At 40.5% G+C, this 24,296-nt stretch overlaps 2 long non-coding RNA genes across 2 annotated transcripts in view; both read right to left on the reverse strand.

Moving 5' to 3' along the window:
* LOC310677039 overlaps positions 1-24,296 on the reverse strand; it is a 127,313-nt gene that overhangs the window by 50,094 nt on the left and 52,923 nt on the right. The gene's annotated exons all lie outside the window — the stretch shown is intronic.
* The window catches only part of LOC310677050, a 33,473-nt gene continuing 11,154 nt past the window's right edge, over positions 1,978-24,296 (reverse strand). Inside the window, exon 3 of the long non-coding RNA XR_014510898.1 lies at positions 1,978-2,032. This is a non-coding gene — a long non-coding RNA (uncharacterized lncRNA). The remainder of the gene's footprint in view (positions 2,033-24,296) is intronic.

Below are 24,296 nucleotides of genomic sequence, written 5' to 3' on the forward strand. Positions count from 1 at the left end.
AAGGTCCCGCAAGGCTTGGCGGAATCTATCAGGGTCCATCAGCCTCTGCGGGCAAGCCCAAATCGGCTCGCCACCTAAGCAGGGTGGGGGTGGAAAGTCAATCCTGGCTTTCAGAGCGTAGTGATCAGACCATGGTACCTTCATCAAAGGAGACATGATCACATCTATACCTACGCCAAAGATCAAATCCAGCGTGTGGCCTGCTTGATGTGTGGGGCCGAAACAAACTGGGAGAGCCCTAGTGTCGCCATGGAAGACACCAGGTCCAGAGCCTGTGAGGAGGGAGTGGCATCGGCATGGGTGTTGAAGTCCCTCAATACCAATAGGTTAGGGAACTCCAAGGCCCAGCCGGCCACCGCCTCCAATAGGCCTGACAGGGTGGCTACTGGTGCGCTAGGTGGCCGGTACACCAGCCAGACAGCCAAGCTCTCCTCGGAGCCCCACACTAGGCCAACACATTCAATGCCGGGGATCGATGGCGATGGTAGAGCCCTGAAAGGACAATCTTCCCGGATTAATAATGCCACCCCTCCCCCCCCCCGGCCCACAGTCCGCGACTGGTGGAGGACGGAGAAACCCGGGGGCGCCATCTCTCGCAAGGTAACTGTTGCCCCTTCGCGCACCCAGATCTCCGTCACACAAGCCAGGTCGACCCCCTGCGAGATAAAGAAATCTCGCAGGGTGGCGGTTTTGTTGCCTATAGACCTGGCATTGCACAACACCAGTGACGGAGGTGAATAATCCTTGCTCACCCTACCCTCGTCCCTCGGGATGAGGCGCAGATTGGAAGGGGTATGAGCATATCCATATCTCGATCCCCTTCGCCTATAATATCTGCCCCCACCGCCATACCTCCCTCGCCCCTCCACGGTAGGAATCCCAAGCCTCATAGTAGCCTCCATTGATGGCAATTTTAAAGATATACTTATCTTTAAGGTGAAAATTATTTAAAATGCGGCTTTTTCTCACTGGTAAGCTTGAAAAGTTTGAAACTAAGCTGTTGATGCAAATGCCGCAAACTGAATCCAGAGACCAGTGTACCTGCAACTGTGAGTGACCTAGCTTAAATCATCCTCCAAATGAAATCAATCTCACTGGTTGACTTCTAAAAGGCAGAGTAGAAGAAAAGTTGCCTTCTAAAAGACATCCAGAAAATTAGTTTCTCTGAGGCCATCATAAGAGACCTGGACAGGCTCTTGGCACTCAGTCTAAACGAATGTCTAAAGCAATTTTATCTTGTATAAACACTTCTGATCCGCAGTGTAGACAGGCTTGACTGGAAACACTTTCAATAGATAAGCAAGATTTTAAAACACATAAATAAAAGAAACAAAGAGTCATTCTGAAGCTAAATAGAATGGATGCATGAAAAAAAAGGTTGAAGTTACTTCTTTTAGAACAGAATAGGCAACATGCAATACCACAGGTTGCTTGCAGTTAGAGGCCCTTTATACTTTGAAAGTAGTATCTTAAGTTTAATGGAAGCAAAGCATAGCCATCGTGTCTAGTAGCCACTGATAGCCCTCTCTTCCATGAATTTATCCGGTCCTCTTTTAAAATCTATGGCCTTTTAAAGGGGAAGCGTTATTGTTTTTGTTTGTTATTATGGTATGTATTTTTGAATTTTTATATTGTAAACTGCCCAGTGATCTGAAGGGCGGTATGAACATTTAATCTAATAATGATGATAATGATAATGATAACTGAGCTATCTGAGGGGGGCGGGGTTTTAAATGGTTTCCATTGTCATTCCAACTTGATTCCAAACTTGACATTTTGCTCATTTGCATTTTTGCAGTGAAACTCAGTTTATCTCGGCTTTTGCAGTACGGGAACTCAATGCCCCCCAAATCAGCATTTTGTGCATGCATGCTTTCACAGTCATTTTAGCTAATGTAGTACATGAGATGCCAGGTTCTCCCACACTCCTCTAAAATGCACACCATTGCATCTTGTGTGTACCTATGTCTTGCTTATTTCTCCAAATCTGTCTTTGAGGAAAAGCACTCTGCACATGCCCAGTGGTCCTAAGCTGATTTCTTTTTAAAAACAACAACAGAATAACGTTGATTGCTACATGGAAAAGTTAACCCCACATTCTCAGAGTCTATCCTAACTTATTTTCTATTTGTCAAAATTCTTACTTAAAATGAGAGCACCACAAAATAGCTATTCAATTCAGGCTTACCATTTTGAACTTTTGAGAGGCAATTCTGGAATGGCTGCAATATATACAGGGGACTGCATGCATCTAAGCTAAATAAAGAGGTCACCTATAATTTTATCTTTACATTTGTCTAAAAGTACAAATTAAATATATATTTAATTTATTTTAATGCATTTTTATTTACCAATTACATGATAAATTGCTCGATTAAAAGAAGGAGAGAGATGTGAACGTAAAAGAAACAGCAGCTGATGAGCCCTAGGAAGTTGCCACAGGAGGTTGTGGTAGTTGATGGCTTTCAGAAGAACAAAGAGATTGTGTGGGACTTTTTTTAAAAAAATCAGTCTTTCTAAAAACCTGGACCTGAGCCATAAGAGTGCTTGGTCTGCAAATACCAGGTTTAAAAATCAATCCCCTGCTTCACAGGAAGCCAATGTACTTTTGCTCAAAATTAGAACAACATGAAAAAGTGTCTTGGAGTCATTAACCATCTGACTGCTTGTGCTTTTCTATCTTGTCCTTCTCTTCCTCATTGGGGGGTGCAGTTCAAAGCAGCCACCCAAAGGTTAACGCATTTTCAGTCGTGTATCTGTACTACATGAATGCACTTCAGGGTCAGTGATAGAAGATTCATGTATTACAATAGGCTATGCAAGCCGGAATTCTACTATTGCCTGCTTCAAAATTGAGAATGAGCCAAGACAAAGTAAAAAGCAATTGAAAAATACTGGTAATAAAATACCACCGTGGAGAAAAATAGACTTAGGAGAAAGATACTGCTCTGATCTAGATAAGGAGTGGAAATGAATAGAACTATCATTACAGAGAATAATTTTTAAATAGCCTCTTAAGAATGATTATATCCACTCTGCAGTATTCATGAAGCAGTTCTGCCAAAAATATATTTATGAAGCCTTTCTCTGTGATTATTCTATTCATGACTTGATATTCCTTTCTTTTTTTAAGGGATATGTAATTCAAAAGAGAGCATCTGGGTCTCTGTTCCACCTCTGAAATATTCTTTTAAAAATATATTGTATTAATTTTTGTGCTATTAAGTCACTGGGGTTACTTTTAAAAATGTTCAGCACTTCTCAAAAGGAGAATATTAAAAATATATTTTAAAGAGATATGGTTTGTCCACACAATTTAAGGACCATATATTTCTTTCAAAGAAAATACCACTGAATTTAAGCCCAAAATATTTTTTTAGAGCTGAGCCCCAATGGAACAGGGGGCGATCGATTTCTTTTAACATTATTTCAATGAAAGCTTGCTGCAGCCTAGTAGAATGTAGAACTAAAAGTTGTAAGAAGGGTAAAATCTTTATTAATGTAGTTGCTTCTTCAGTCCCAAGCAGCAGCAAAAGACAGATACTTTTAAAGAATTTCTGGTCCATTTGAGTGATACATACAAACATACATACATACAATGTTGTTGGCATCAGTCTGTCTCGAGAGACAATGGAGTGCACCTCTGGGGGTGAGGTCAAACAGCTGGAAAATCACAGCGCCTGCTGGAACACAAGTCCAGGAAGTATGTATGTAAGTCCTGGGCTGCCCACAGCAGACCTGTGTTCTGAAGGAAAGCAGTTCATCCAACTCATTCAGTACCATCTCCAGTGACTCAGTGAAAGAGAGAGTATTTGAATTGTAGCCTGGATGTCAATTAAATATATCTTCAACGTCTATCAGTGGGTGGTAAAAGAGACAAGGCCAAAGTATTCCAAGTCTCATGGAGAGGCCAGCGGGTTCACAGAGTAGCATATATTTAAGCTGTCGATTTTAAATCACCAGCTGCTGCTGCTGACATAGTCCACAAAGAAATCCAGCTTCCCAGGTTTACTCTGGACGTGAGCTCCTGCACCCTGCTGTTGTAACCCCAGTTCTTGATTGAACTAAACAGTGGACCTTCACTGACACCCTGAAGCAGTACACTTGACATCCCACTTTCTGTAGTTGTCATGAATGCAACTCTGGGATCAGAGGAGGAAAGCACAGAGACCAACGCAATGGTTTTCCTTAAAAATTAAAATTAAAAAATCACCTCCTCGAGCACTCTCAATCACACAACACATGCTCTGCGGGGATATAGTTAACAAAGATTAACTGATTCAAGGGCCAGTGTGGCAGCACAGAATGAGGGATGGGGTTGGGTGTGCTCACACCATGCCAAGGTCCAGCTATTTTGCCCATCTCCCTCTGGGTAACCGGTAGCAGCACATTAGAAGCCAGGAAAACAACACAGCCTCACCCGTGCCACCTCACCAGACACTACAGCATGTACCACACAGCTGATCCTATCACTGAGCGGCATGAGGCAACCCCCTCAGGCAGCTAATTGAGTACCATGAAAGAGCACTATTTCACTTTATCAACATATTTAAACTGCCAGGAAAGAGGAAAGGCACTTGTGGGGCTTTCTGCCTTAGATGTCAAAGTAGCATAGCTGGCTGTGGGTGCTGTATTTTGACTGCAGGGAGGGAGCAGGGGCATCATCTTGTGCTCTGCTTCAGAAAGCCAGAAGTCTTGGTCTGAAAGAGATCTGGGACTGGATCTCCCAATATTTGAAGCAGCTGTGGGCCGTAATGATTTGATTAGTGGGACGTGTGTGTGTGTGTGTGTGTGTGTAAGTATCAGATAAGCATTTCACCCTTTCACCAACTAAATTATTACTGAAGCACATCTCCCTATCAGAGGGAGTGATCTCCATATAATCACAAGTGGGGAAGTTAGGAGATAAGCCTCGTCTTCCCATCCTGTGTTCCGGTAATTTACTAAGGAAATTACCTTTTATTAACTAAGGAAAAACAAGGTGCAAATGTCTACTTTGGCCCTTTGCTATCCAGAAAGAATGTTACAAATATTTGGCATACAGACTGATGCATATTTAAAAGTAATTATTTTAATATTACTTTAGAAGTTGAAGCTTGCTAACAAGACCACGTATTACTATTCAGTCGGTGAATGGATTGTATTTCAAATTACTTTGAGGGAATACTATGTAGGCATAAAGATACTCCTGTATCCCACTTGCCCTCAGAAAGCTGCAGGTTAATCACTACTGATTTACTAAAGCAAAACTACCCCTCTGGAAATTGTTACCAAAGCAAATGCAATTTTATAGCATCTATCATGAATACTAAAGTGGAGCATGAAAAGATGCCAAGATCTCTTTTGAGACCATAGTAATAACTTAGGGGTGGGGAAAATAGTCTTAGGCTTTGGTCCTAAAGATATTTGCCTTCAACTAAGTTCATCAAAAGCAGTGGGATTTACCGTACTTTTGAAAAATCATGTTCAGAATCAAGCTATGTATAGTCAAGATTAGACAATGTACATTAATGATCCTTACAATCATGATAAAGAATGGCAAAAGGCTGGAATTTAATTCATAGTCACTTATATGTCAAACAGGGATTCTATTATATGTTTGCATTCATGTTTGACCTGATCTGTGGTATAATGGAACATATTGTGTTTGGGTTCATGTGGTGTCAATGTATGTATGTATAATTACAGCCTTTGTAAATATACACATTCCTGAACACTACAGTAGAGGAGCTCCTTGCCATGCTATCTGCCTAGTTAAATGTAGTTAACACTAGCATGAGGTGGAACCCACAACATGGGTTCTTTTTCCATATTTATTTGCTTATGAAAACATATTTATATACCACTGTATCATTAAAAAACCACAGCAGTTTACCACAATGCAAAAACATAAAACCAAATAATAAAATAATAAAAAGTAAAAAAAAAGTGATTCATTCATCTCCCAGTATTCTTTCTGCAGAAGATCCAGCTCCTAGTTCCATCTCCTACAAACTTCCTCATTTTTTACTAAGAATCCAGGAATCCAGGTTACAGTTTTGGGCTTGAGACTCCAGCATTCTTGAGTCTCTTTCTCCTTCACACACGCAGAAAATCAGATGACAAGCAGAAATTTTGTGGTTCAGGGAGACTGGGACAAAATGCAATTTTGTGTTCTTAGATTTTTTTTAATCTCAGGCAATTCTGTATAATTTGGTTAGCAAAAGTCATCATATATAAGAAGCTATTTAGTGCATCACAAGACATACAATAGATGGGGTGAATCTCAGAAGGGTAGCCAAAATGAACCCATTTCAGTGTGGCACATTGTTTAAGATTGCACCTTAAAGGTGAACAAATGAGTTGTGGCATGAACAGAGGAAGCTACCATAAACCAAGTCAGACCATTTAATTGGTCCATCTATCTCAGTATTGTCTATGCTTACTGGCGGCCGCTCTCCGGGGCTTTCAGACAGGAGCCTTTCCCAGTACCTGGGGAGAAGCTGGGGGTTGAAATTAGGACTTTTCACATTCAAAGCATGTGAGCTATGAGCCCTAAGAAGCAGGTTGTAGCTTTAGAAAAAGCTTGTGCCACTATACATTTGTTGCTCGATAAAGTGCCATGGGACTCTTTGTTAGTTTTGATATATACATACCCTAATGAGTCCTGACCTAATCTTTTGAGTTTGACATTGAAGAAGTTACTCTTGGGATCGTATGCTAATGTTACAATATTGGCAATGGCATGAGGACAGAATTAGTGCCCTTGAGCAGAGCTCCGACCCCATCCTTGACCCTGGCAGATGAGCAACAGCTGGGACATGGTCTGGTGGCTACCAAAGTATAACTGCCAACGTATAACTGGGCCATGCAAAGACTGTTAACCATGCTCTTTCATGGGGCAGTGGTTATGAAAACCCTTTCCAAGGTAATCAGTATTAAGAGTGGAATAAGTAGGACCCAGTGTTCCAGGGGCCTCTTAGCTCAGGGATGGAAACCTGTGGATATTGTTGAGCTACTACTACCATTATCCTCAACAGGTACAGGCTGGTCTGATGAGAGCTGGTGTCCAACAACACCTGGAGGGCTCTGGGTTCCCCAACTGCAGCATTAGCTGCTTCTTCCCGGGCTTCCAGGCACAGAAATGGGCTTAAGCTTCGATATCATGATTCACTGTTATTGTTGCTTTAGCCAGTGCCAATCTGGCTCAGTCACTGAGACTGCACTAAACTGGGTGGGTTTCATTAATTAAAAGTAGAGAATCAAATATAATGTTCCCCCTTGATGTTGATCATACTAGAAAGGTAAGCTAATGCACAGGAAAGGCAAAAAATAATAATGCAATGGTAACAGTGCTTGTTATAGAATATTAAATAATGTAATGGATATAAATGCATAATTGATAACTTGGAATAGATTCCCATCTCTGTTTATGTTAATTATTTCATTTGAGAGTTATGAAGTATGGAAATATTTATACAGTTTCCATGTTTTAAAAACCTATTTATGCATTTACTGTCGTATACTGTTAAATATACAAAGTCTTATTTTTTTTATACAGCCATTCACTGCTGAGGGGATCACGTTCTGACACCTTACTGTGATAGTAAGATTTCTAAAATATGGATGTGTTTCAGCATACAAATTTTCATTTTAATCCCTCTGCATATTTAGAGGAACAGCTGAAGTAAGGGTGACTAGCCTGGTGGAACTACTGAAAACATTGTTAGTGTCTTCCACTTCTAACTGAAGCAGGCTCTCAAGTAGTGAAAGGATAAGGCTACAATCCTAGACACTGTTAACAGGAAGGAAATCTCACTAAACTAAAGCCCTCTTGCTAGATTCACACCATGTGCTGGGTGTTGCCTTCCATGAGGTAGCCTGCTTCTACTCATGTAGGCTCCCCTACATGGTGAACCTGATTTTCTGGGTTAGCGTGCTTGTCCTCTCATGCATAAGATTAAAGTGGGTATGCTACAGGATGAACTTATGAACACATGTGAAATTGACCCAGACTGGAAATAGACTGAGCCATCAAGCCTTAGTGACAGGCCCTTTGTCCTATTAGGTTCATTTTTTCACACCTTTGGTTTACATCTCTCTGTGAAAATGGACTCATAGGTTGACAATCTATAAAATGGGACTAATAGCAGCCTCTCTCACACAAGAGTATTCTGAAGCTGAATGAAGGGTACTTTTGGCATTTTTGATGCTATATGCATTATTAATAAAATAATGTAAATAACAAATTGTCATTGTGTTTTCAGTTCAGTTATTCTGAGTATGAGAGGATCAGACAGTTACGCTTATTTATAATGCGTGAAGTTGAATATTTACATATTTAACCTATAACTAAAAATGTAGTATTTTTTGCTCCTATAATAAATCTGATAATTGAATTTTCAGTAGAATAACTGTAGCCTCTTGAGAACACTACATACAGCCAAAGGGCTTCTGATAAGAGCATTTAAATTGATTATCCATTAAACACTAGCTCAAATAGGTTATCTAACAAATATAATCAACACAGTCTCCTTTCTTTACAGATTTAACTACACTGGTTTTCAACTAGTCTTTATTTTCTTTCTAGAAATACTTTTCCACTCAAACTAATTTCCTACAAAATAAATGGACAGATTCTATTCCAGTATATTAAAAATAAATTACTACATTCACCACAAAGACACATATTCCCAAGCAGATCTGTGTAGATAATGGAGAATAAAACCAGCATTGCAACATAGATTTTTTTATTATGTTTTTCTTTAAATATGCTAACTAGGGATCAGTTTAATCCATCAGAACAAACACTTATATAATTCATGAGAACATAATAAACACATGAAGCAATGGGGCTACTGCTAAGTATGCATCTTTACCACTCAAAATTAACAAAGTGGGTGGCAATCTGGTATATAATATTCTTCCTCTTTTTCTACATTTTGAAGCACCATGTATATTTTTTGCCTTTCGTGGATCTCCCTTAAATTAAAATGCTCATCTAACATCAAGTGCAACCCATTTGCTAACTGTGCCAAGATATTATAGTACAGCAGGAAGTGCATTTCAAATGCAAGGGAATGCATTTAATTAACTCGGTCTAGATTGATGATGTAGCAAGCCACTGTTTGTTTCTGTTCTCACAATAGATCTCACGAAACCATCAGAGGGCCAGCTCCAGCTATTCGTCACCATTCACTGGCATCATCGTGGCAGAAGAGCTGAACAGAAGCAGACCCATATCAGGCTGTGCAGAGGAATGGGATGAAATATTAATCACTCCAGCTCTGCATGTTAAATGCAACTCAAAAAGTAAGTCCAAAAAAACTTCTTTTTTAAGTGTCTGTGCGAGTGAGACACTATAATAGCAATAGAGAGGGACGCTAAAGCAAAATGTTGCACAGCCTCCAACCACAATTTTTAAAGCCTGTCATAGACTAAACAGTATCATGGTCACAGCAGGATACACTAATATTAACAGTAACTACTCTCCTAAAGGGCAAAGGGAGCCGAACAGCAGTAGTGCAGAAGCAGTGTTTGAACAGAACCGTTTATCAACATTTCAAAAAGTGACTCAAAGCAGAAGGACCTGAACTGCGGTTAATTTGGAGTTATTAATCTTTCTGATGTGCACCTTGAAAAGCTTTGAGTGTAATATATGTCTTGAGCGGTTTACTGTCAAGTGTTTCTGCAGTCCAGCCCTCTGCATGTTTTCAGGCAAAAACTCCAGGAGGATCACAGAGTGTTAAGAACCAAATAAAAGCCAATCTCAACTCCTTGGTCTCTGGGGATGAAGAGTGGGGATGAAGCATACCTTGCTTGAATCCAGAACATTGTGGACCCCACAGTATTGCACAATATTATGTTCAAATAACATTGTTTTGCCTATTGTAAAGTTGGTTTGTTTTTTCATTAAAAGACATAAAAGAAGAAGGGAGGACAAGGCCTCATGAATATGAATTGACACATTTAAGGAGCACAGTTCATAGAGAGAAAGGGGGAAGTAAATCTGTTTGAAATCAATACCATCAACACTCTGTAACTTTAAAACTAATTATATGTTGCAATTATATTGATTATGGAACAATTATGGATCGCAGAATTTGCTAGACTAAAGCAAATCCAAAACAGCATCTTGGAAAAAAACACTAAGTGTCTTAAAATAAAATAATAAACCTGACAGCCAGTGAGCTCATTGTTTGGATTTGTTGCTACGTACTTGTAATGCATAGTTCAGGGGCAACCAATGTGGTGCATATTGTCAGGAGCCAAGCTGCCACCTTGATAACACAGCACGCAAGTTGTAATTAGCTTGAAGATTTATTGCAATACAAACACTCAGCCTCAGACACCTATCCATACGTCCGTGACTTATGAATCAGTTGACCCTTCTGAGGACTGATTCCGCATACAGCAGAATATCCGGAACCTATGCCCTTTCCATTTCCGGCTTTGTTTTCTATCTAAGACCTGTCCCATACATCTGCTCCTTGGATGACTTAACTCCCCTTCCAGTGTGGAACTGCTTTCCCTCCCGCATTCTGACATGGCCTGTGTCATTTGAGAGAGTCGTTTGCTCTCTAGCATACTCTCTGCATTCCTGTCACTTGAGAGAGTCGATTGCTGTCTAGCACACCCTCTGCATTCCTTTCATTCTCACAGGGAGTTGATAAACTACCGTTTGCAGCTGTCTGGGAAGAATGTGAGCCTCTCTCTTGTTGGCTGCTTCCCAACTCCTCTGGAGCTCTTATACCTTGGGCAGAAGTGTTCATGACACATATTGTTGGACTCCAGCTCCTATCAGCATCAGCCACCATGGATAATGGTCCTAAACCTCCACTGTCTTGCAGTTATACTCTTTTGTGAGAAAGTCTTTGGGAGTAAACCCCAAGCTAAAATATGTACCTGCTGCCTTGTGGGACTTCTTCGGGAGAAGAAAACGCTAAGCCCTACACAAATCTGGAGTGGAGTCCCTAAGATTGCTCGGTGGCATATTTATTTGTTCATTTATTTATTGTGCTTATTAAATTTGTGTACTGCCCTTCATCCATAGATAACAGGGCAGTTCACAACATCTTATATGCTTCCTTCCAGCAACTGCTGCAGCCAAGCGGGTGCAAGGGCTTGAGACCCATCAGCTACCCTTACCTGGTATAGCCAGCCAGCCAAAGCCGTTTCCTGGGGTGTGGCTGCTGTTACATGCTGACACCTTCTAGGAACCATTGGTGAGAGCTGAGTCCAGGGTGGGAACTAAAGGTGAACAAACTACCCAAGAAGGAGCATGATGGTTCCTCCGCCAGAGCTACTACGCCTACCCTAACACCTCCCACACACACTTCTGCAACTATATAAGCATATACAAAATGATAAGGAAGGGCACCTCTGACTCCTTCATCAACTGCATAGAGATTCCTGCATATCAGGGGTTGGACTAGATGACTCTCGAAATCCCTTTCAACACTACAATTCTATGATTCTTTTATATGGATACCTGAAACCTGTGGGAGCACATTTCTGTTTCAGAGAGTTCTTGATGTTGGCAGTAGGGTAGCAGCCTGAGTTCTTTCTCTCTTTCTCTCTCACTTTTAATTAACATCCCTGCCCCCCCCCCATCATCAACTCAAACTTTTGGATCAGCCCTAACTTTATACGTATAGGTATTGGGTTGTATCCAACACTATCATTCCACTTGCGCAACAGACTTCTTCTTGCACAATGGGAATCTCCCTTCATCTCCTCTCACCTGCGGCTTCCCCAGAGCAAATTTTGAGGTCACAAGAGGAATAAAAAGGTAGAAGCAGTACTGTTACACAAACAGAACCCCATGCTCCCAGTGTTAGATACGGCCCATTCATCACATCTTGAAATCAGCACAGTAAGTTAGGGGAGAAAGCAAGTCAATTCAAACTCCATGCCAAACAAAAAATAATCTCATTACAAGTTAATATATCATGTGTTTTCTTATTTTCTACAATATGGTGCTCCAAGCTAGATTTCAGAATTAATAGAACATTTTCAGAATAAAAGCAATGGCCAAATACCATCTGAGGCACGTGACTGCACTTCCTAGGAAGTTTCTGAGAACAAAGAAGTGCTTTCTTTCATCAGACTACAAATCCACATACAATAGTGGGCTGATTATGAAATTTCATTGCATCTCATGATAGATTGATCTCTGTGCCAAATACAGGAGGAAAAGCACTTACAGGAAAGGACAAGATATCACCTAGGATCAGTAAAAAAAAATCTTTACAATCCTCTGTATTTTTAAATTGAAACTCTTCTTTAAGTAGTGCAATGAGAGCCCCTTGACATTTAACCTCCACCCTAGCTGTCAGTATTAAAAACACTTTAATATATAAACCTGTTACTTGATGTTTGCACATGCCTGCCTTAGTTTTCTATTTGACATGCCGTTTACCACTATTTAACATTTTACTGCATTCCCATGTTGTTTTGTGTTTTAGGTTTTAATTGCTATGTAGAATAGCTGGGCAGTTAAGACAAGAATAAAGTACTGTATGCCATTGTGAAGTATAATTTCTTTAGCTGTTTGTTTGCCCAGCATTTCTGAAAACATAACACAGTTATACTTAGATGAAAAAGACAAAGCAGTGCCTTAATGTTTTACAGTATAGATTTATGCATATGACCAGTCACTCCAATATTCCTACAAAGACTAGATTATAGATTCCATAGCTCTTCAACTTCTCCTTCAGCTACTAGAGATAACGGTCCCTAGGCTGTGAACATTTGGATCAGCAATCATTTCTTATTTTCTCTTTAAAGTTTTCGTTCTCTTTATTTTCATGTTTAACCCTCATCCAACTTTGTAGAATAATACATTCCAGGTGCACTTTTCATTGTGCAGTTTACACATAGGTAGATCTACAGGGTAGTCCCTCTAGTACATTGTATGGGAAACAATTTGTGACAGTATCCCTAAATTGTAACCAGTACCAATTAGCATTTTCCTTCAGAAAAGAGCAATAAAGTGTTAGCAGGTTGGCACGCGGGGACATCATGTTATGTGAGGACATTTCACTAACCAAGGACAGTTTTCTTGTAGGTTTCTTGAGGTTAGAAACACACACACGGGGGGGGGGGAGATTAATGTTAGCAATCATTAGTTCTTAGTTGCCATGAGGTTTTTTCTATACATTTTAAAATCTTTTTAGAATATTTTATTTTAAAAGATAGTTTTTGTTGTTTGCAATTGAAAATTCAAAAATAGTTCATTAAAGGAACAGAAATGAGGGCATTTTCATGCAGTTTTTCAGAGACATTTGTTTTTTAACTTTTCTATAACTGTTCATCTGTGAGAATTTTATCAATTTTTATTGATTTTAGCATGTAACAAATATATTCACCTTTATACAATCTGAAAAACACCACACAGAATGTTTTTGGGGTATATTTTCTACCACAATGAAAAGTTCCAATGTAGAATGTAGAAACCAGACAATATTTGTGCCTGTGGTGACAGATGAAGTGTGCTTGGCAGTTTCTAGACACCCAGAGCCATAAAACACTTATTTAGAGAAGGTAAAATTTTGGGGGACAGGAATCATTTGCCCTTGCTCCTGCATATCGAGCAAACAACACCATTTTCTCTTAATAAAAACCATATACCCAAACACATTTCAGTGCATCAAAATTAAATATGTGTATAGAAATCTCAGGAATCCTTGTGTACACACACCACAATTATTTAAGCTGTATGTACACAAACCAGTCTGAATTGTGTAAGTAAACAGAGAGAATAATCCTCAAAGTAAAAAATGCAACATTATAATCACAATATCAACAAAGTTTTTGCTTCTGGCACCATTCATCGCATCAAATTACAAGCCTTGCCAATCTTACTTTTAAACAGATATGGTACATTCCAAATGGACAGTGCTAATACTGAGTTAGATAAAAGCTCTGTGTTGCCATAAGATAACATATGCCTGTGGGGCACTGCCCTATGAATCTTTATGACTTGACTAACTCAAGGAATGCATTCAATATAATTTTAGTATTACAGTCAATAGCGTCGGAATACCATTAAATATCAGATCACGATAAGAAAAAGATGAAATTCTTCAGCAGTTTTTAGCTAGGGATATACTGTATATATATATATATGTGTGTGTGTGTGTGTGTGTGTGTGTGTTTTCTCATTCTTTCTTTAACTTCATACTCTTACAGCTGTAGACTACTGTGATATCTGCTTTTAAAATGACATGATAAAAAAAGGAAACATATTTAGCAAAAAACTATAGCTGTATAGTCAGTAGGACCACTGGAAATGATATAAAATTAGTGTTTTCTCTTACTGTGCCAAATTCTCTCTTTCAAACCACCTTTCAGTTTGCTTATTCAGTTGTGTACATGTTGTGACAAAGTCATGGACATACTGCAACATATAACAGCAGCATATCTTGTTGAAAATTTAACATTTTGAATGCCCTATCTCAGTTGGTAGAGCATGAGGCTCTTAATCTCAGGGTCATGGATTCGAGCCCCATGTTGGGCAAAGGTTTCCTGCATTGCAGGGGGTTGGACTAGATGACCCTTGTGGTCCCTGATTCTGATGTCAAAATAATGTGGCTTGGAAAATAATACCACACGCACTGTGACATGCATGTGTATTTTTACATTTGTTAAGCATATCTCCTGTGGGTTTTTAACATACAAGAATTTTGTAAAATGTGAAGGTGAAATTGAAAAGGAATAAGGGCACCAGCTACAACAGTGAAGGACAACTACAATGTTATTGGTGGTTGTAGGCTACACACTAGAAGCAACATGAAACTCAATAGTGGCACTTGAACCAGGAACTGAGAAGCCAGGTATGTCTGGCACCAACCTTAGCCATAGAACTGAAGCACTTAAGCAGCTTTGTTTGAATGAAGTCAGTTTGCCTTCCAGTCAAGCAGTTGACTAGACTACTATATCCAAAATACATGAACAGATGTTGACTCCACTCTATCTTTGGCTAAGAGTTAGCATGTAAGCATTTATTGTGCATGGTTTTCATTCCGTAAACTGGAGTGAATTAGTATTGCAGCATGCAGGGACTGTACTGTAACCCTGTTTTGTGCACCAAAACTCCCTAGCCTTCCAACATGAATATTAGTTCTGGAAGGGGACCCTCTACTAGCTTTTGTTTAATTTTTGGCATCACTGTGGTGCACAGGGGGAGGGGAAGCTCCTCATTCATTATGATCCTAATCCTGCTCCTCTTCCTTTGCTTTTTAAAGAATGAAAATGTGCACATGCAATGTTTACATGCACACAATGTCTCATGTAGAAGAGGTGAACAAGTTTTGGTGACCAGCACAATTGCTGTAACCTCCGCCCGTTATAACCCTCTATTACATAACCATATGCACATCCCATGTTCTCTCATCATTCACTTACCGAGATGAAATGTATAAAAGCTACACTTACTATTGCACTTACCCACATAAAAGCAATCATGTGGCCTTTTTATCAGACTGTCAAAACATATCTGGGCTATAATTTGACACCTTGTTTCCTTCTTTTGTAATCTTAGAAAAATGAAAACTCTGCCCGAAGTAATTTTCAGGAGTACCAAGACAGGTAGAAGTACATAGAGATACTAAAGTTTATCTCAGTTCGTAAAATTTCTATTATTTACAATGATTACCCATTCATGGCACATTCAAAACTTCCATTATCAGCAAAGGGAATTTAGAAAAGAAGGTCAACCTATGAGGGTCTCAGCTGAAGTTTTAGCCAATGCAGCGTGATTGTACTGATTGGAAGCACTAAACCCTAATCTGTAGACTATGATTCACTGATTGCAAAATGTCATAGCACATAACAAATTATAGCTGTGCATTCCCAGGGATATATATATTGGCTATAAAACAGTGGAAGGCTGGGTTTTGGCATACAAGGACTTAGCCTGGAAGCAATTCTTCTTAATTCAGTTTTTTAATATGCACACAGCACATACTTTTCACAGGCACATCAAACCACTCTCATCAAAACTAATGAGCCTAAATTCGCTATTTCTTTCTTTTTTTAGAAAAAGGTAACATTCCTGAAGTACATAGCTTTGATATACATGTTACATACATTTTATTACGGTAATTACTCCTAATTTTCTCAGTTACATCAAAGTATTAATTCTGTTTAGCAGAGAAACATAAGCCAAGAGCCAAGGAAGTTAAACCTGGCTGTTTGAGCCTAGTTAGATTTGACAGGCTGAAATTTTGTGTCTGGCTATGCTGCTTCTATCCTTGTAACTTCCATAGAACCTATCTTGATTGAAGCCACATTATGTATATTTTTGAAAAATCTGGAAGTTCAAGCACCTGAATTATCAAGGAAGCTTGCCTTGCATGTTTTGGAGCCAAAATGAAGATAGTGCCCCAGTAGGATAGCAGTAAATTACACTGGAAAGCAGTGTAGTATAGGGAATTCTTAAAAGCTGGGAGCTTGTTATATTACTGCTAAAATTGCATGACCGTGAATTAGGACAATGGAGTCCAATATCCTGACTGATATTTATTTTTAACTTTTGTCACCATGAGCTTAAAAGCAACAAAAAAAGGTGGAGGTGCAAACTAAGCACTCTTAAACTATTTGACAACTGTGAATAAGGATTAATGCAATAAGCCTTTGGGGGAAAGATTTAGTTTATATTCTCTCTTCCCTGCTAGATGTCAGAAAATGTGGAGTTTTTCTTGCCTTTGCAGTGGGCACCAGACTTTCCAGCTATCCTAGGACACAGGCTATAGCTGAGCAGAAGATTCCCTTTTGATTTTCAGTTTTTTCTCTGCTCCATGTACTTGAATGGCCAAAAGTAATGCAAGCAGGCATTGGCTCTAATCCATTATCTACAACAATGTGGGAAAGTCCTAGCTGGGAAGGGAGGATATGCTTATTTAGCTCCCATGCATATGTCAAGGTGGGGGGGGGGGTGAGGGCAAAATTGTGAGACATTTGCACCAAAAATGTTGGTGCATTTTCAGGAGGATTCTTTAAAAAGTGCAAACTGATGTGTAAATGTGGAGAACTGAACTTGAGATGACCTAAATCAACAGTTTCTCCCATCCCTGCTTTTCATAGCTCATTCCTCTACCTCACCTGGTATCATTGCCGCGTTGAATAAGCCTCTTGATTCCGCATCATGTTATATGGAAAGAAATAATGGCAATGGTTGCTAATATTTATTGCTCAGCTGGGGTTTAATTTCTCTACCAGCACAGCTGCACACATGGCATTACTCCAATTACTCAGTCCTTTTACCACTGTGCCAGCGCAACTGCTCATATGCTCCAGCCATATTGCATGCAGGTCTTCAGGTGAGTAAAACCTTGACCCTTTCCCTCAGATATTTTGTATTTTCTCAATACTTGTGGGTCTTAATTTGCTTCCTTCTTTACAGCTTTTTTATGAACCCCATCTGGATAGTGTGATGGATCTTAGATGGAGTATAAATTCAGCTACCCACATGATATATTCCTGAATCCATGGCATGACATAGCTTTCTAACAGAAAAGCAACTTCAGCAAGGAAATTGAGTTCTCAGCAATATCTTGAAAATTAACATAGCAGATGCTTGACTTGAATAGTGCTTTTGTCTGAAAAACAGAAAGTGGGGCCACAAAAAATAGCTACATTTCCTGTTTATGTTTAGTTTAACCTTGGTAATGGCCCATTTCAAAGGTTGCATGAATACTTCAGCTATGTTGATAATAAAATAGAGCTTTGATTCTCCTCCCCCACCTTGCATTTAGATCAAACATATACCCATATTTTTCTGTAATTTACAGTGTAGTGTTGTCAAGGAAGAAAGTTATAACCCCAGGCATACCATATGTAGTTAGCAAGTTCCAAAAAGGGGAGGGGGGTAGCAGTCAACAAGGGATGGGAGGGAACACCAGATCTGTCTCCTAGACTCAAACTGCTCTCAGATGCATCTGCTTATCATTTTTATTGCAAAGGCAATGCAGTGCCAAAACAATATGGACTTATATATTAGTGTTCTTGCAAATTTCCCGTTCTGTTGTTTTCCACTGAACTGCAACTTATGACAGCTAAGCTTGCCAAAAGCAGTGTTTCTATATTGTATACCACCCTTCAGTCTTCTAAAACATATAGCCAATCTTTAGAAATATTTTGTCTTGAATGTATTATTTGGAGCTAATGTTCCTCAGGATTTTGCTTCCTACGGCATACAGTAATTACAGGATCCAATACATTTCTTTTCTACAACTGAACAGAACAAAGAGGAATTCTGCACATTTATACCAGAAGACAATACTCCCATCAGTTCACAGTTGCTTAGGTGTGGTATGTTATTCTCCCAAGTACAGTACATTTTAGTGTCCTTAGGAGAAACTAAGCCTTACAAACTTGCATCTAGTGTGTAGGGCATGGATTGGCAACCTTTTGGGGTCTGTAGATGCATTTGCAAACCAACTGCTGTAGGCACCGCATAACCGCTGCAACCACTTACACGAACATACGCTGCTCCTGCACACATACTCAAACATGCCCACATGCTCTCCCGTGTGCAAGCAGGTGGGGGGAGTGGACTGAAGATCCAGGGGCTTTTGCTGCAATAGAGGAATTCCACAAGCAGAAGGGAGAAAGAGGTGATTTTGACTGATCTTCCCCTTGTCTTCCCTTCCTTCAATCCTCTGGAGAATTTTTTTTGGAAAGTGCAAGGGATTGCGGGGGAATTAGTAAAAGTTGTCTCTCCCTCTTCTGTCTGTGTGCATGCAGGGAATGTTCCCACTAACAGGTTCCAAAGTCTGGATCCAATTCAATGTTCCCAGTTCACCAATGTATCTTCCAACTGCCACTGCTGTGGTTGGTAGCAGAAACTCACAGTCCACTCTTTAGCTATGCTCTCCTTCAACAACAAGCTTTAATGACAGAACTGCTTATTTCAAGGTTTTCTAACCATTCTCTCTCTCTATGTATATATATATATATAGAGAGAGAGAGAGAGAGAGAGACCCAGCCTGGAGCCACTTGGCAATGAATGGTGAGATATAAAATTACATAAAATAAGTGAATGCTCTGGGCATGCTGGGTGGTGCTAATGGGAGTTGGGCAATACCTGGATAGTATCTGGATACAGATGACATAGGTTAACAACACTACTCTCCAAAAACTTTTAGGGAACTAGTGACTGACAGTGTTTTATTATCTAATAAATGCACAGATGCTCTAGAAATAAATTCTTCACCCATATTGTATCAGTAATGATGAAATATTCCTGGTATCCTCAAATTTGTATTCTTATTATCAAGTTCAAGCTCAGGTGTTTTATAATTCTCTTGCACATTTCACATATAGCACACTTTATGATTTTAACTTAGCAACTATGTGAGGAAGATTAGGCTGAGAAGAGTTACAGGCAACTCCTCATGCCATCCCAGTTCTGTTTCTAATTGCACTTAGCAAAGTGAACTACACCCCACCCACACCCCAAATAGTCAATTATTTAAGTCAGTTATGAACCAAAAACTGTTGTGGTCACATACTCACTGAGAGCATGTTGGGCTTATCTCCTTCCCTAAGTCTTCCTCTGAGCCACACACACCCTCTCCTTTCCTCCAGCTCTCCTTTTTAAAGGATGACAGAGGTCTAGTGTAGCAGAGAGAGGTAAAGACAACTTATTTCACAGCAGGAAAGGTGATACATTCTTGCTATTTGCCAGTCTTTTGCATGCCATGGAGGGATAAAACCTCCAAATAAGGAGGAAAAAGTAGATTGCATTAGTTTATAGCAGTGGGGAACTAAGCAGCAGTGGCATTCTCATAGCAGCAGTATTTGCATTTGCTAGGGTGAGGGGGAGGCTCGGCACTACAATGATGAAGCCCAGAGAGCTTTAGACCCTAAAAAACAGATCACAGGTGTCAAAGGTCAGGGTAAAGAGCAGTAGCAGTTGGTAGGGTGGCAGAAGTGGGGCAGCATGGGCAGGGCACCCTTGTTCCCCTGGCTTCCCAACACCAAGCATCACTGCTGGTAAACAAGAAGGAGAGGGGGAGGTGTGTGGCAGCAAGATGTGGAACTAATACAACACCCATTGCCTTGGCCCTACTCAGTAACAGGCAGTGACGCTCAGCACTGGGCAGCAAGGTGATTAGTGCTGCCCTCCCTGTGCCTCCCTGCCAACTGCTACTGGTAAAGAGAAGTGTTTTCACCATGCATACAATGAGGGAGCCAGGTGCACCTCTACAGCGAGAGAATTCCATGACTTAGAGACTGTCACATAGAATCAGGGTGTTATGTAGCCAATGTGCCGCCTGGCAATATCTCTAGTGACAAGCAAAGCCAACTGAGAGTACAAATATTTGAGCATACTGATATAAGGGGTATTTTAAGCAAAATGTGTCAAGCTACTAAATTTTATCATAATAAATTATCTGCCAGCACCTGCTCCGGTTGTCTCCTCTTCTGTTTCTTGTACATGTAAGCAAAATGTATTACCTTACCTGGATTGATTGATGAATGGCTTTTATGTATTTTATATTTAAAGGTAAAGGTAAAGGTACCCCTGCCCGTACGGGCCAGTCTTGACAGACTCTAGGGTTGTGCGCCCATCTCACTCAAAGAGGCCAAGGGCCAGCACTGTCCGAAGACACTTCCGGGTCACGTGGCCAGCATGACATCGCTGCTCTGGCGAGCCAGAGCCGCACACGGAAACGCCGTTTACCTTCCCGCTAGTAAGCGGTCCCTATTTATCTACTTGCACCCAGGGGTGCTTTCGAACTGCTAGGTTGGCAGGCGCTGGGACCGAACAGCGGGAGCGCACCCCGCCGCGGGGATTCGAACCGCCAACCTTTTGATCGGCAAGCCCTAGGCGCTGAGGCTTTAAACCACAGCGCCACCCGCGTCCCATGTATTTTATATTTAGTGTAATGCTAATGTGTTTTTTATATATATTGTTCTGGGAGCCGCTGCAAAAGTATTTCAAAGTGGATTAGAAGTAAGCACATACACACACAGTATGGGGCCATCTCTCAGTGAAAGAGAACATTAAACAAATTTCTAGATTCAATCCATGGCATCTTCAAGGATCTCCTTTAAAAGGATCTCAGGTTGCAGAAATGATAATACGGGGTTACACAGACAAGGGCTCTAACCTGGTATAAGGCTGTTTCCTATAACTAAACAAGAGTCCCTCAACATCATTCCTGTGAGTTAATATACATGTAAGCATGTTAAGTGTGAAATGTAACTTAACAAATGAAACTGCTTTTCTCAGGACAAATTAATGTCCCTTCAAATTAAAGGTAGGTAGCCGTGTTGGTCTGCCATAGCCGAAACAAAATTAAAAAATTCCTTCCAGTAGCACCTTAGAGACCAACTAAGTTAGTTATTGGTATGAACTTTCGTGTGCATGCACACGAAAGTGCACACCAATAACTAACTACTGGAAGGAATTTTTTTATTTTCCTTCAAATTAAGTCCCTTTCCGGGGACCTAAAAAGCATTCTGAATTAATAGCTTCTGTTTTATCAAGATTTTCTTTGTTTGCATCTGACGTACACTATATTTATATTTATGAAAGAATGGAATCGTTGTGTGATCCATTGTTCAATCAGTGTTTTGTCCACAGTGATCCCTACCCAATGCAAGGCAGAAAAACATCACAAAAATCTATTTCCCATTTCTGCCAGGATTCTGGTGCCTAAAATTGCCACTTGAAAAATTGAACTTGAACTTCTACAATCAATTAATCAATGACAGAAAAGCTCCAAGGTCTGGAGTGTTAAAAATGATGGTGACAACAATCTCCATTTTCTCTTTATTAAGACAAATATTCTTAGAATTCCCCCCATATTATTCTAAATTGATAATGCAAGTGTGAGTGAAATGACATTTTAGTAGCTCCCCTTGTCCAATCTTTGGATCCTATTTAAATCTCATTCTGTCAGATGAGTATAATTTCTTTGCATTTCTAGTTGTCATCATCACGGTAGCATTCTGTATATTATCATTACAGCTGATCCATTTTCTTTGAAAAATAGCCAATTTTCAACTTATCTTGGGGAGACCATTATTATAAGCCTCACTGGCATCTAAGCAGGAGTTGAATTAGATTATTTGTGACTTGCATCAGAAAAATCTAGTTCCTGGATTCCATTGCTAATCACTTCCAATTTATCATAACTTGTAGATATAGCATAAAATGCTGGAAAATGTCTTGCTGCAAATACCCAATACTGCTGCATAAATAGATGGTTACAGTACAACACCTTTAATAACAAAACATTCAGGTCACCATTTCTACTGTTTGGATGCTTGTGCACTTGGATCTTTCCAAGGTATTTTTTCTGGTATGAGAGCCTGAAGTTGTGGGTGAGATTGCATTTTAGACTATATGAGGGGTATGGCTGAAGTGAAAATGATCAGTGTTTCTGGCTCCCCTCTCCTGATGCAATGGTCAAAGTGGAACAGTTAGAGTTCAAGCATGTATTTTCTTTTCCAGAGGCCATCTGGAACTCATAAATCATATCCTACATGAGATCTGTGATTTTTACCCATTTCAGATATTACATAAAAACAGTAAATTAGAAGTTTGAGTCACATCACTTCTAATGCAATTTTAAAGTTTCCTCTATATGCTAAAATCTACCAACTTTATGCAGAGAATCCCAGGATTTATAAGTGGGGGAAAGCATGCTCAATGCTGACCACTATCTGTAAAGAGAACACTTTATGCATGGGCTTTATCTAGCCCAGGAATTGTGTTTCTAATCCTGCAGCCCTTTGAAAGACATTTCTCCACTTTGGAATTCCTTGGGGTAATAAAAAGGTTGCATATCTAAAAGTCAGTTCATGTTTCCTATAGCTTTATCATAGCAGGAAGCAGTAATGCTAAATTTGAGATACTGTGTACTTCACTTGCCCAGGCAAGCACATTATGTGACCCATGAGAGCAGCAAAATAAGCAGACTGTACAACAGTGATGGGATAAGATCAGGCCAAATCTTTTTTGGCAGCAGCAGGCAGGGCAAGGGTTGGCATGGCTTTGGGTCCCAGGATCAGTTCATCATTCCACAATTGATGGAATGGATCCGCTGGGTTTGGATTGCTCCAAACCTGTATGACGGGAGTTGGCCAGTGTTGAACCTTGCTGTGGTAGATGCCAAGCAAGCAAGGTCTCACTGGGGGACGAGGGTGCAGATTCCAACCAGGCAGATACCAAACCCACACTTGGATTTGCCATGGTCAATCTTCCCCTCAGGCTCCTTATGGCCCCCCCTATACTATGCTGATCCTGACCAATGCCATTTCCACCCTCTTACATGCATTGTTCTGCCACCTAACAAAGGAATGTCATAATTTCACTGAGGGAAAGGCGGAAAAAATCCCAACCAAGTGCCAACCAGGTTGAGAGGGGGTTGGGAATCATTTCCGGCCCTGTCAACCAACGACCCAAAATTGCTCAGTGAAGGCTCTAACCCAAGGGTAGGCAGGTGGGAAGCTGTCAAAACAGAATGGCTGTGAGCTCCCAGGGAAGCAACTTTATATAGGCTTTCCCCTCCCCTCTTCAGCAAGGGCTCATGGGACAGCTTTTTCCCATGAGCCCATCACACAGAGAAGATTCTGAGCAAAACCTTGCCCAGTATTTTGCTGCAATCTATGGGCCACAGTGCCATGGGGCAAAAAGCATCCCGTGCTTATTGGGCACAGAACGGGGCTTAAAAGGAACATTGTGATACCAGGGCGGGGCCAGCACCAGAGTGCAGGAGGCCTTTGGCACAGTGCCACTGATAGGCCCACCACACAGCTATAGCTGCATTATTTTTTCTGCTGCTGTCTCCACAGTGGCAGCATCAGAACTGACTACCCTCCCTGGAAGTATTTTAGTAGTGGGCAGGTGGTGGTTACCTTTTTAAAAAATGGGAACCAACTCAGCTTCCATTCATGGTAACTGCCCATCATCTTAATTTACCAAAAGTACAATGCCCTGGTCTATATATCTATGAAGTGCTTAGCTTTTATCAAACTATCCACAGATCAATATCCCCAGGCAATGCATTTGGGGTAAATTAAGATGGAAAGTAAGGGGCGTGGGTGGTCTAAACCACAGAGCCTAGGGCTTGCCAATCAGAAGATCGGCAGTTCGAATCCCCGCAACAGGGTGAGCTCCCGTTGTTCGGTCCCAGCTCCTACCAACCTAGCAGTTCGAAAGCACGTCAAAGTGCGAGTAGATAAATAGGTACCGGTCTGGCAGGAAGGTAAACGGCGTTTCCGTGCGCTGCTATAGAGCAAGATGAGTGTCGCAACCCCAGAGTCATCCACGACTGGACCTAACGGTCAGGGGTCTC

Source organism: Podarcis tiliguerta (assembly GCF_965153285.1).
Source record: "Podarcis tiliguerta genome assembly, chromosome: 4".
NCBI classification, from domain to species: domain Eukaryota; kingdom Metazoa; phylum Chordata; class Lepidosauria; order Squamata; family Lacertidae; genus Podarcis; species Podarcis tiliguerta.